At 43.1% G+C, this 12,385-nt stretch overlaps 2 non-coding genes across 2 annotated transcripts; both read left to right on the top strand.

Annotated features, from left to right (window-relative positions):
• The first annotated feature begins 2,464 nt into the window (after positions 1–2,464).
• On the top strand, positions 2,465–2,628 carry LOC144116567 (U1 spliceosomal RNA). Its single transcript, XR_013311898.1, has one exon. It is a non-coding gene; the product is annotated as a U1 spliceosomal RNA (small nuclear RNA).
• Positions 2,629–11,572: 8,944 nt separating this feature from the next.
• On the top strand, positions 11,573–11,736 carry LOC144116553 (U1 spliceosomal RNA). The gene has a single exon (XR_013311885.1). It is a non-coding gene; the product is annotated as a U1 spliceosomal RNA (small nuclear RNA).
• The last annotated feature ends 649 nt before the right edge of the window (positions 11,737–12,385 follow it).

The following is a 12,385-nucleotide window of genomic DNA, read 5'->3' as shown; positions in this document are numbered from 1 at the left end:
GATGGTAACCTTATTTCTCGATCAACCCTCGTGTGTGTGTCTGTGTGCTTGCGTGCGTGCCTGTGTGCGTGCATGCGTAGGTGTGTGTGTGTGTGGGGGGGGGGGGTTGTGGGTGTGTTTCGAATGTATGAAAACATGTGCTGCATAATGGCCTTTGTCTTTCACAAAATAGGTGATAAACTACTGATCAGAAAGTGAATAATGCAGGGAGACAGGATATCTCTATACTATTCACTGCGTCTTTACAGGTACCATACAGAGAATTGGATTGGTAAGAGGCGGGCATAAAAGCTAATAGAGAATACCATAGCGATCTCCAGCTTGCTGATGACATCGCCTTCCTCAGCAACTCAAAGGCCGCGCTTTAATGCATGATCCAGGACCTAGATATGCAAAGCCAAACCGTGGCTGTAAAAATCAATAACAATAAATTTAAAGGGATGATGAGCAGCCTCGGAAGAGAGCAACAGATTATGATAAGCACTGGAGGATTGGAAGAGGTAAGCAAATACATCTACTTAAAGAAAGTAGTCCCTGTACATCATGAAAACTACAGTGAAATAACTAGGACAACAAAAATGAATTTGAGCGCATTTGGGAGGCGCTGTTATGGGGTGAACGCCAGATTTAAAATATACCTCAGGCGGACACTATATAACAGCGCTATCTAAGCAAGACAAACCTACGGGGCAGAATCGTCAAGGCTATTGAGAGTGGTTACAAATAAGATGGAAAAGCACACCGAGCGATTTAAAGAAAAATTGCAGGCTTAACGTTGTGGTACCAGAAGTCAAATATCTAGGTGTGCTTTTTCAGCAGATCTTTCGTTTAAGCACCACATTAACAACACGCTTAAAAAGGGCCCGGGTATCCTTAACCTCGTGATACAAAGTCTTCGTGGCGCTCCTCAAATACTGAAAAACGCGGCACACTAGTTATAGTATAACCGCCCTTGGAATACCGTTCCACCTATGTGACCCCCGTCAAAGGTGCCTGGTCGATAGAACTGCAGGTATACATAGCCGCTCGGCGAGGTTTATATTAAACAATTTTGCCAGAGAGCTAGTGTCGCAAAAATAAAGCCAAACAAAGGACTCAAACCTTTCGGCAGAAGGCGGAAGGTAAACCGGCTGAATCAAATGCATGTCATTCATGTAACTCAAGTCGTAAAGAGAAATCTCAATACATGAAATCTCCCCACTACATCTCAAGTATGTGGGATTACAGCAGTAAAAATACAGGAATTAAATGTCGGACAAATTACATAAAATTCTTTTCTTCAGAGAAACAATTTCGAAATGCAATGCTTTAAAGCGGATGTAGTCGCAGTTTACGGTGTCCGCTTCGCTCACCTGATGAATAATTTGTAATTAATAGAGTTACTGTTGTACTGTGCGGTTGTTTTGGCTTGTATTACGTGTGTTGAACGTGAGAACGCTTTGTTTTGTAGTCACCATGCCATTGATTTTTTGTCTGTTCACATGTTTGTTTTTGTCATTATTTTATGCCACAAGCATGCTGGAATGCTACGGAACTGCCGGATATACTGTAAATAAATAGTTAAGGTCTGTAATGTGGGAGTTCAAACCCAAAAGAGGCAGTAAGAGCGCTGAAGAGGACAGAGAACCAAGGAGGATTGATCTGCTAGTCGAAATGAAGGTGATCTATGATTTTGTAGGGTTTAAGGTCCCAAAGCGACCCGGGCTATGAGGGACGCCGCAGTAGAGAGCTCCAGATCATTTAAACCACATGGGGTTCTGAACCATGAACTGGCATCGCACAGCAAAAGGGGATCTAGTATTACCTCTCTATTGAAATGCGACGGTGGCGGCCGGGATCTAACCGACTCCGAGGCGGATCAGGAGAGCTTTTATATATTTAATCCCAAATCTGTGGCTAAAATTATATTTCCGCAGGGATAGCACGAATAGCGTTAGATGTGCTTGCGCCTGGAAAATATTTAAACACCTAAGCCGATCCTTTCTCTATCGAAGTAAATTGTGCAATGCAGTCCTTTTTTTTAATAATGTCAATATTCACAAATACGCCAGTTCTAAATACTACGATACAGATATCCTGGCTGTGACGCCTTTCACAGCATCAATTCATATAGTTTTCTTCTTCTTCCTAACAAGGCGCAGCGCGCGTGCTCTTCACGCACGTGGGGCAATCGTCAGCCCGAAGCAACTGCATCTCGAGAGTGCATGCGCTGCGCCATCAAAGCCGTCCTGCTAAGAGCGATTTGCAATGAAAAAAATCAGTGCATTAATCAGCCACATTTCCTATTTCGACCTATGATTTTCAGATCTGAAACGCCTAAAATTAGATCCTACATACGTCCTATTTTATCAATACCACGTGGGATCTTCTGAAGATACTTTTCACCAAGCATCTGTTCTCACAGGGGAAGTGATGGTGGACGCTTTAGACCGGCCACCAAGCAATCAGCGATCCCGGGCATCTTAACTTTACCGGGTGCTGGGACTTCGGTGATCAACGAGGCCGAGTCCACGGGTGGAGGCCGGTGCATTGCATTACAGCCGGCTGAAGCCCGTCTCTTTTCCTAGATGGGGAAGCTGTGGCACATAATTTTTGGTAGTGGGGTTTCGGCGTGCGCGCCAGCCCCTGCCGTAATCGAATAAAAAGAGAGATCACATGACACTTTCAGTTTTCGCGGAAGGACGATGCATGCAAATCACAGATACGCTTAATTTAGGTGACATTAAAGCGCGAAGCGTAAGCAGTGAACTCCTACCCATCGCTAGGCATCCTCTGAGCGCCAGTGCGTCCTTAGCTTTATAGGTCCCCCTGCACCTGCGACGGTTAGGGAGCCATGTACTGGCATGTATGTTTATCTTACGAACTGGCATGTATGTTTCTTTTACGGTCTCTTTCCGCTGGCGTTTAGAGATTTTGATGCGAATTTGTTGTGAACACGGTGTCTCCGTGGTAGTGCTGTTATGAAACTGAAACCATATTTATGACAATATTTGGGTGAACTTCCAATCTTACTGAATTTTTGACTTTGCTGCGGTTTATTCCATAATCCATCCGTAAGAAACGAATAGCATTTATTCAAGGTGAGGTTGTGCTCTTGTACTAAGAGGTACTGCAGCCACAAGTAACGAAAAGTGGTATGGAGTAAACTTAACGAAATGAACTGCGGTGATGATAAATCAACACCGAAGTGTCGTTGAATTTGGAATCACACTGGTGGAATCGGTTTGCCATTTTTTTTCTCGCCTAAATAAAGGCACAACTTGAGGCCTTTTTGCAAGACAGCATACATAGTTCTCCGTGGTTGGTATGTGCGAGGAGTCCCACGGCAGTCTGTTTTTTGTTATTTTGTTCCTTTATTCCTTCCTCAGACAATGTCTAAGAAGAGGCCAGGGCTAAATGCTCTGAGCCTGAAGAGGCCTTGGACTCTTCTAATACTTTTTTGCAGCAACGAACAGAACTCAGGCGTAATACTTCGGCCAGTAGTAAGGATACAATGTAAACAACTCTTTCAAAGGAAAAATTGTACCGCCCTGAACATCAGTCTCAAAAGATCGAACGTTGTAAGAATACGCGGCTTCTGCTGACACATCCAGGATTGCATGCAAAGGGCACAAGCAATAAAAAACATGAAGTGCGAAACTTGCAATACAAAAATCTAAACCAGTATACAAGAAAAGCAAAGCCGAAAGTTCGGTGAGTTGGATAACGTTCATGACGAAAAGATAACGCACATGTAACACGCGTCATTCGCTTTCCGACATCGTGTTCTTCCTGTGCCATCTCTCCATCATGAACAACAAAAGCAAAACTAGGACACCAGAATAATTTTTGTATCCAATGGCAAGCATTTCTTACCTTAATCCATGTGTAAACCGCGGAACACGTATTGGCGATTCAACCGATTTGGTCACGGCCTAGTAATAACAGGTATCAATGAGTTTTGTATAAACTTAATGAATTAACCAAGAAGTTTGGTTTGGTTTATAGGGCTCTAACGTCCCAATGTGACTAAGGCTATGAGAGACACCGTAGTGAAGAGCTCCGGAAATTAAGACCACCTGGGGTTCTTTAACGTGCACTGACATCGCACAGCACACGGGCCTCTAGAATTTCGCCTTCATCGAAATTCGACTGCTGCGGCCTGGATCAAACCCGCGTCTTTCGGTCCAGCAGCTGAGCGCCATAACACTCAGCCACCACACCGGCTAATTAACCAAGAAGTGTCTGCATTTCCATTCCTAAACAGTAAAGGATTTGTAGAAAACCATGTGCATTCCAGAGGTATTCAACACCTTAGCAGACAGAAAATTTAGCTTTTGGCGACCATAATTAGTTTGCACCACAGGCGTTCTCCGTTTATGATCACGGATCGGGTATGCACAGCTGTGTTCTCCTGCAGTGATAAGTGGTTTGGTTCGATTAACCCACTGCAGCAGTTTAACGTAGTAGACCTGGTTTGCATTTATTTATTTATTTATTTATTTATTTATTTATTTAAAATACCTTACAGACCCTATGGGGGCATTGTGTAAGGGTGGTTACAGAGTAAGCAGCCTTCTAAAGTGGTATACAAAAAATACACCTCAATTCAGGGCTCACCAACATTATTACCAAGATAAAACCATAAAACACGAGCAACTGTAGTAATGAAAGGCCACAAAGGTACACTTAAGAAAAAAACATGAGTAAAACTTAACGTAGGGCATTAATACTAGAAAGTAAAATACACAAAGAATGAACATATCAGGGAGTATAATTCTTGAAGTGATATTCAGGAAAAAAGACGCAAAAAAGCAATAATATATACAGGTCATACAAGTGAACACACGACGCAGCATAAAATAGCAATTCACAGGAGCGAGATAGCAATACATCACAAATATCACAAGAAGTTCGAAGCCGATTGCAAAGTGTAAGAAACAAGATAAAGTTATTTGTAAGTGCTATTATGAACAATGCTCCTGTAGGAGATGACGAAATTTTTCTTGATCTGACTCGGAAGCAATGTGATCAGGCAGATTATTCCAAAAGGAAATGGCGGTAGGGAGTGCGGAAAAGTTAAAAGCATGTTTCGTACCGTACATGCGCGCAAAGCTTAAGTGGTTATTTAAACGACGAGACGTGTTCGAGGCGGTCTGGATAGGTAGTGTGGATTGTGTGGCATTATAAACATATTTGTGAAACAAGGATAACAGAGCGATATTACGGCGAAGAACTAAAGGCTGTATGGAATCATCGACTTTCATTTGCGTTACGCTGGAGTGATGGCTATAATTACGTGAAATGAAACGGGCAGCTCGGTTCTGGACTGATTCAATCATGTCGATTAAGTATGTAGGATATGGGGACCGAATGGAAGATGCATGCTCGAGCTGAGGACGAACAAATGTCAGATAGGCCAATTTGCGGATGTGGGAAGGTGAATTACTCAGATTACCACGTATGTAACCTAATGTCCTTGAAGCTTTTGCGCAAACGGCTGTAATATGGTCTGTCCAAGAGAGGTTCTCGGTTAGGTGAACACCCAAATATTTATACGATACTGTATGTAACAATTCATTATTACTGACGTTGTATAAAAAATGTGAGTTGTCACGCTTACGACTAAAAGAAATTACCTGACATTTTGACACATTTAAAGCCATTAACCAGGTGTTACACCAACTATGAATTAGTCTAAGGTCATTTTGAAGGGCCAGGTGGTCGTCAGTACTGTTAATTGATCTGTAAATAATGCAGTCGTCAGCGAAAATACGTAAACGAGAAGAAACATTAGGTGGCAAATCATTTATGTAAATTAGGAAGAGTAAAGGGCCCAAAACACTGCCCTGAGGCACACCAGAAGTAACGTAAGTAGGACACGAAGCAATATTATTAACTACTGTGAACTGTTGACGATTCGAAAGAAAATTACGAAGCCATGTTAGAGTGAAGGAGTCAATTCGAAGTGCAATTCGAAGCGTGTCGCGTAGCTGGGGAGAAATCTTCCCCGATTGAATATTTTAAGCCTTTTATTTGTGTGCAGATGACAAGATGCGTTGCTTCTCTTTAAAAAAGTTAGTTTAGCTATTATAGGTCTGTTCATTCCTTCTTGGTATTTCCCAAGCCTAAGTACGCGTTCGAATTGCGAACTGATTGTTTCAGTTTGCTGTTTTTCAGAGCAGATTTTTATGACTTCCTTTTCAGTGGTAGCCCAGTCCTCATCAGGGTCATCTTCTATCCCGAAAATCAGCAAATTACTTCGTATGAGCCTGTTTTCTGCGTCCTCACATCTTGAAGTTATGGTTTGCAGCTGATCTGAGACATCACTTAAAGTTTTGATTCCTTTTCCTTCATGCTCGAATCTACAGCGTTTTCTGAGGATGTGGCCAACTCAAGCGCCGCAAACTTGGCTGTTCGAATGATGAGTTCATTATTAGTGGCACCTTGTTTGTCCTTTGCGCTTTTTAATTCTGTCAAGAGCGCCTCTTGTGCGGCCTCTAGTTTCTGTATCGACTCAAGAGCCGAGGCAAACGCATCTGCCTCAGCTTTTGACATTGGACCTGGGTTCATCTCAACGTCGCCAGAAAGCAAGAGGAGCAAATCAAACATTGCAGAGTAGAGCGAACACAGAAGTAAATTAGAATTAGAACTCTTTACGACATTAATCCACTCAAGTGGACACGACACCGCGATCAAACAGCAGTTTTTACTCCTAAAGCATGCAGCACACCGAACGTAACTAACCTGCAATAACAGTAGCTGAGTACGCTGCATACTCGATGAGGTGTCGTGCCCGAAGTGGACGCTTGCTGGCTGGCTTTTAAGTCCTCCTTCTGTGCTGTCCATTGTAGTCCCCAATCGCCGTTGCCAGATGTGCGCTAAATTCTGGTCTGGATTCGGCGCCGTGATTACCAAGGCAAGCAGAGGTGGTGTCGCATCATCGGTGCGCAGTCTGCACGTGCCGGGAAGTGCTGAGCAAACGGCCCAAGTGACGGTCACCTGCAATAGCAGTAGCTGAGTACGCTGCATACTCGATGCGGTGTCGTGCCCCATGTTGTATTTAACGAAAAGAGGCCCTGTCCGTAAGTTGCGTCTATTGCCTCGCTAGTTCTCACACAAGCGTAGCACCTTTCTTGTGGGATAGTTAATTTATTATAATTATAAGCTGTCGTCGTTCCGTCGACCATTGATCCATAACATTGTATAGAAATAAAGAGAAAAATAGAATACCTGTTTTAAGGAGGTGGGTATCAGATTCCTGATTGTGTAGATTCTCCCAATTATTAGCGCCAAATCACCCTTTAATATATTAACATGCATATTCCATGAAACCTGTTAACTGAACCATAGGCACAAAAATTTTTGTTTTTTTACCTTTTCTATCACAGTTTCGTCATAGGTCGCATTTATGGTTGAATAGTGTCTTCAATTTATGGCCTTAAATGTTATGTACTTTGTATTACTTGCATTTGTAATCAATTTGTTATTTAAAAGCCATCGTGATAATTTAGGCAAGTATTCATTAGCAGCCTTTTTCAAGCTTGCGTTCTTTTCTCCACTGAAGAAGACATTGGTGTCATCCGCATGTAAAATTATGATGGTAAAGCCCGGGACTGAGGTAATATCATTGATGTATACCAGGGATAAAAACAGCCCTAAAATGGATTCTTGAACCACACCATAGAGAATTTGCAATTTACTCTATGATATACTGATATTGTTAACATGCTAGTAGCGATCACATAGATAAATTTTGATTAAACTGAGTGCTTTTCGACGTACACTATGGATATAAAGCTTTTTATCAAAATGTGCTGTACAGTGTCGAATGCATTCTTGAGGTCCAAAAATAGCCCCTGGGTGCATATTGTCACATGCTTTGTGTCCACGGGGAAGCGGAGAATATCAGATCCGTAGAGGAACAGGAAGCTGCTCGGCCTGACCTGGTTGAGATCTCCGCCCCCGTCACTCAACCTCTTAAAAGGACGCTCCTGACTTACTCAGTGAATGCTGAATACGTAACAGTTGTGGTGGATGTGCTTGGTATCGATCCTATTACCTAGTACCTGGAGAAGTTAAAAGTTGGATTTTTGCTTAAAGGAATTGCTGAAGATAAATACAACTTCCTTTTTAGCAAAACCAGTTTGAAGTCTACGGCCGATGTCATCAAGCACTGCAGAACGTTCGATGCCTTGAAGCTTCTTCGCACTGCTACCAAAGTTGGGCGCCTGGCCAATGCAGTTCCGTCGCAAGCGTTGATGTCGCTGCTCCAGTGTCGATGGCTGATTAGACCCCCTGAACAATGTGCCTTTTCTTTCTTTTTTAGACTGTTTCAAGTTTTCATATTTTCCCATGTTGATTAAAATCTGGAACAACAGTGATTGTTCCTTGCGTAGTTTGCCTCCTGAAGAGTTTGCAAGTACAGAGCCTTTTCATATTAAGACATAATACCTTGTTCTTTTTATTTGTAACCACTCCTGCAATGCCGGTCACCATAGAAAGCAGTATGTGCAATAAAAAAAATGACGAAATCCAAGCAGTGGTGTCACCCAGGGCCACCAGTCGAAAAGAAGTTCAAACAACCTCGTTCTGCTGGCAAAGTCATGGGCAGTGTTTTTTGATATTGTAAGGGGATACTGCTGTGCGATTTCATTAATCCTGGGACAACAGTCCACTCAGACAGCTATTGTGCAAAAATTTGGAAACTCAGGCGAGCTATCCATATCCTCCGGGCAAGGACGACTGGCATCTCGTGTACCGCTTCATGACACAAAAGCCCGACCTCACGTCTCGCGCAATTCTGGAACTTTTGAGAAACATTGGGTGGACTGTCATGCCCCACCCCCCGTAGAGTCCAGACCTGGCGCCTAGTGAAAATCACTTGTTCCTCAAGTCAAAAGAAATATTTGGTGGGCAACGCTTCCGGAGCGACAATGATGTCAAGGAAGAGGTGAAACGCTTCCTCAGCTGGTTGGCGGCGGAGTTCTACGATATTGGCATACCGAAATTGAAGCAACGTCCATTAAAATGCGTAGAAAAAAATGGTGATAATGTATACATCTAGAGCAAAGCATCATCTTTCCGATCTTGTAAATTTCTTTGCGTATAAACAATGCTGTGTGTTTCTAAAATTGATGGTAACCTTATTTCTCGATCAACCATCGTGTGTGTGTCTGTGTGCTTGCGTGCGTGCCTGTGTGCGTGCATGCGTAGGTGTGTGTGTGTGGGGGGGTTGTGGGTGTGTTTCGAATGTATGAAAACATGTGCTGCATAATGGCCTTTGTCTTTCACAAAATAGGTGATAAACTACTGATCAGAAAGTGAATAATGCAGGGAGACAGGATATCTCTATACTATTCACTGCGTCTTTACAGGTACCATACAGAGAATTGCATTGGTAAGAGGCGGGCATAAAAGCTAATAGAGAATACCATAGCGATCTCCAGCTTGCTGATGACATCGCCTTCCTCAGCAACTCAAAGGCCGCGCTTTAATGCATGATCCAGGACCTAGATATGCAAAGCCAAACCGTGGCTGTAAAAATCAATAACAATAAATTTAAAGGGATGATGAGCAGCCTCGGAAGAGAGCAACAGATTATGATAAGCACTGGAGGATTGGAAGAGGTAAGCAAATACATCTACTTAAAGAAAGTAGTCCCTGTACTTCATGAAAACTACAGTGAAATAACTAGGACAACAAAAATGAATTTGAGCGCATTTGGGAGGCGCTGTTATGGGGTGAACGCCAGATTTAAAATATACCTCAGGCGGACACTATATAACAGCGCTATCTAAGCAAGACAAACCTACGGGGCAGAATCGTCAAGGCTATTGAGAGTGGTTACAAATAAGATGGAAAAGCACACCGAGCGATTTAAAGAAAAATTGCAGGCTTAACGTTGTGGTACCAGAAGTCAAATATCTAGGTGTGCTTTTTCAGCAGATCTTTCGTTTAAGCACCACATTAACAACACGCTTAAAAAGGGCCCGGGTATCCTTAACTTCGTGATACAAAGTCTTCGTGGCGCTCCTCAAATACTGAAAAACGCGGCACACTAGTTATAGTATAACCGCCCTTGGAATACCGTTCCACCTATGTGACCCCCGTCAAAGGTGCCTGGTCGATAGAACTGCAGGTATACATAGCCGCTCGGCGAGGTTTATATTAAACAATTTTGCCAGAGAGCTAGTGTCGCAAAAATAAAGCCAAACAAAGGACTCAAACCTTTCGGCAGAAGGCGGAAGGTAAACCGGCTGAATCAAATGCATGTCATTCATGTAACTCAAGTCGTAAAGAGAAATCTCAATACATGAAATCTCCCCACTACATCTCAAGTATGTGGGATTACAGCAGTAAAAATACAGGAATTAAATGTCGGACAAATTACATAAAATTCTTTTCTTCAGAGAAACAATTTCGAAATGCAATGCTTTAAAGCGGATGTAGTCGCAGTTGACGGTGTCCGCTTCGCTCAACTGATGAATAATTTGTAATTAATAGAGTTACTGTTGTACTGTGCGGTTGTTTTGGCTTGTATTACGTGTGTTGAACGTGAGAACGCTTTGTTTTGTAGTCACCATGCCATTGATTTTTTGTCTGTTCACATGTTTGTTTTTGTCATTATTTTATGCCACAAGCATGCTGGAATGCTACGGAACTGCCGGATATGCTGTAAATAAATAGTTAAGGTCTGTAATGTGGGAGTTCAAACCCAAAAGAGGCAGTAAGAGCGCTGAAGAGGACAGAGAACCAAGGAGGATTGATCTGCTAGTCGAAATGAAGGTGATCTATGACTTTGTAGGGTTTAAGGTCCCAAAGCGACCCGGGCTATGAGGGACGCCGCAGTAGAGAGCTCCAGATCATTTAAACCACATGGGGTTCTGAACCATGAACTGGCATCGCACAGCAAAAGGGGATCTAGTATTACTTCTCTATTGAAATGCGACGGTGGCGGCCGGGATCTAACCGACTCCGAGGCGGATCAGGAGAGCTTTTATATATTTAATCCCAAATCTGTGGCTAAAATTATATTTCCGCAGGGATAGCACGAATAGCGTTAGATGTGCTTGCGCCTGGAAAATATTTAAACACCTAAGCCGATCCTTTCTCTATCGAAGTAAATTGTGCAATGCAGTCCTTTTTTTTAATAATGTCAATATTCACAAATACGCCAGTTCTAAATACTACGATACAGATATCCTGGCTGTGACGCCTTTCACAGCATCAACTCATATAGTTTTCTTCTTCTTCCTAACAAGGCGCAGCGCGCGTGCTCTTCACGCACGTGGGGCAATCGTCAGCCCGAAGCAACTGCATCTCGAAAGTGCATGCGCTGCGCCATCAAAGCCGTCCTGCTAAGAGCGATTTGCAATGAAAAAAATCAGTGCATTAATCAGCCACATTTCCTATTTTGACCTATGATTTTCAGATCTGAAACGCCTAAAATTAGATCCTACATACGTCCTATTTTATCAATACCACGTGGGATCTTCTGAAGATACTTTTCACCAAGCATCTGTTCTCACAGGGGAAGTGATGGTGGACGCTTTAGACCGGCCACCAAGCAATCAGCGATCCCGGGCATCTTAACTTTACCGGGTGCTGGGACTTCGGTGATCAACGAGGCCGAGTCCACGGGTGGAGGCCGGTGCATTGCATTACGGCCGGCTGAAGCCCGTCTCTTTTCCTAGATGGGGAAGCTGTGGCACATAATTTTTGGTAGTGGGGTTTCGGCGTGCGCGCCAGCCCCTGCCGTAATCGAATAAAAAGAGAGATCACATGACACTTTCAGTTTTCGCGGAAGGACGATGCATGCAAATCACAGATACGCTTAATTTAGGTGACATTAAAGCGCGAAGCGTAAGCAGTGAACTCCTACCCATCGCTAGGCATCCTCTGAGCGCCAGTGCGTCCTTAGCTTTATAGGTCCCCCTGCACCTGCGACGGTTAGGGAGCCATGTACTGGCATGTATGTTTATCTTACGAACTGGCATGTATGTTTCTTTTACGGTCTGTTTCCGCTGGCGTTTAGAGATTTTGATGCGAATTTGTTGTGAACACGGTGTCTCCGTGGTAGTGCTGTTATGAAACTGAAACCATATTTATGACAATATTTGGGTGAACTTCCAATCTTACTGCATTTTTGACTTTGCTGCTGTTTATTCCATAATCCATCCGTAAGAAACGAATAGCATTTATTCAAGGTGAGGTTGTGCTCTTGTACTAAGAGGTACTGCAGCCACAAGTAACGAAAAGTGGTATGGAGTAAACTTAACGAAATGAACTGCGGTGATGATAAATCAACACCGAAGTGTCGTTGAATTTGGAATCACACTGGTGGAATCGGTTTGCCATTTTTTTTCTCGCCTAAATAAAGGCACAACTTGAGGCCTTTTTGCAA

Source organism: Amblyomma americanum, chromosome 1 (assembly GCF_052857255.1).
Source record: "Amblyomma americanum isolate KBUSLIRL-KWMA chromosome 1, ASM5285725v1, whole genome shotgun sequence".
Lineage (NCBI taxonomy): Eukaryota > Metazoa > Arthropoda > Arachnida > Ixodida > Ixodidae > Amblyomma > Amblyomma americanum.
The sequence above is the reverse complement of the archived record's forward strand: the minus strand, read 5'-3'. Positions and strand labels throughout refer to the sequence as shown.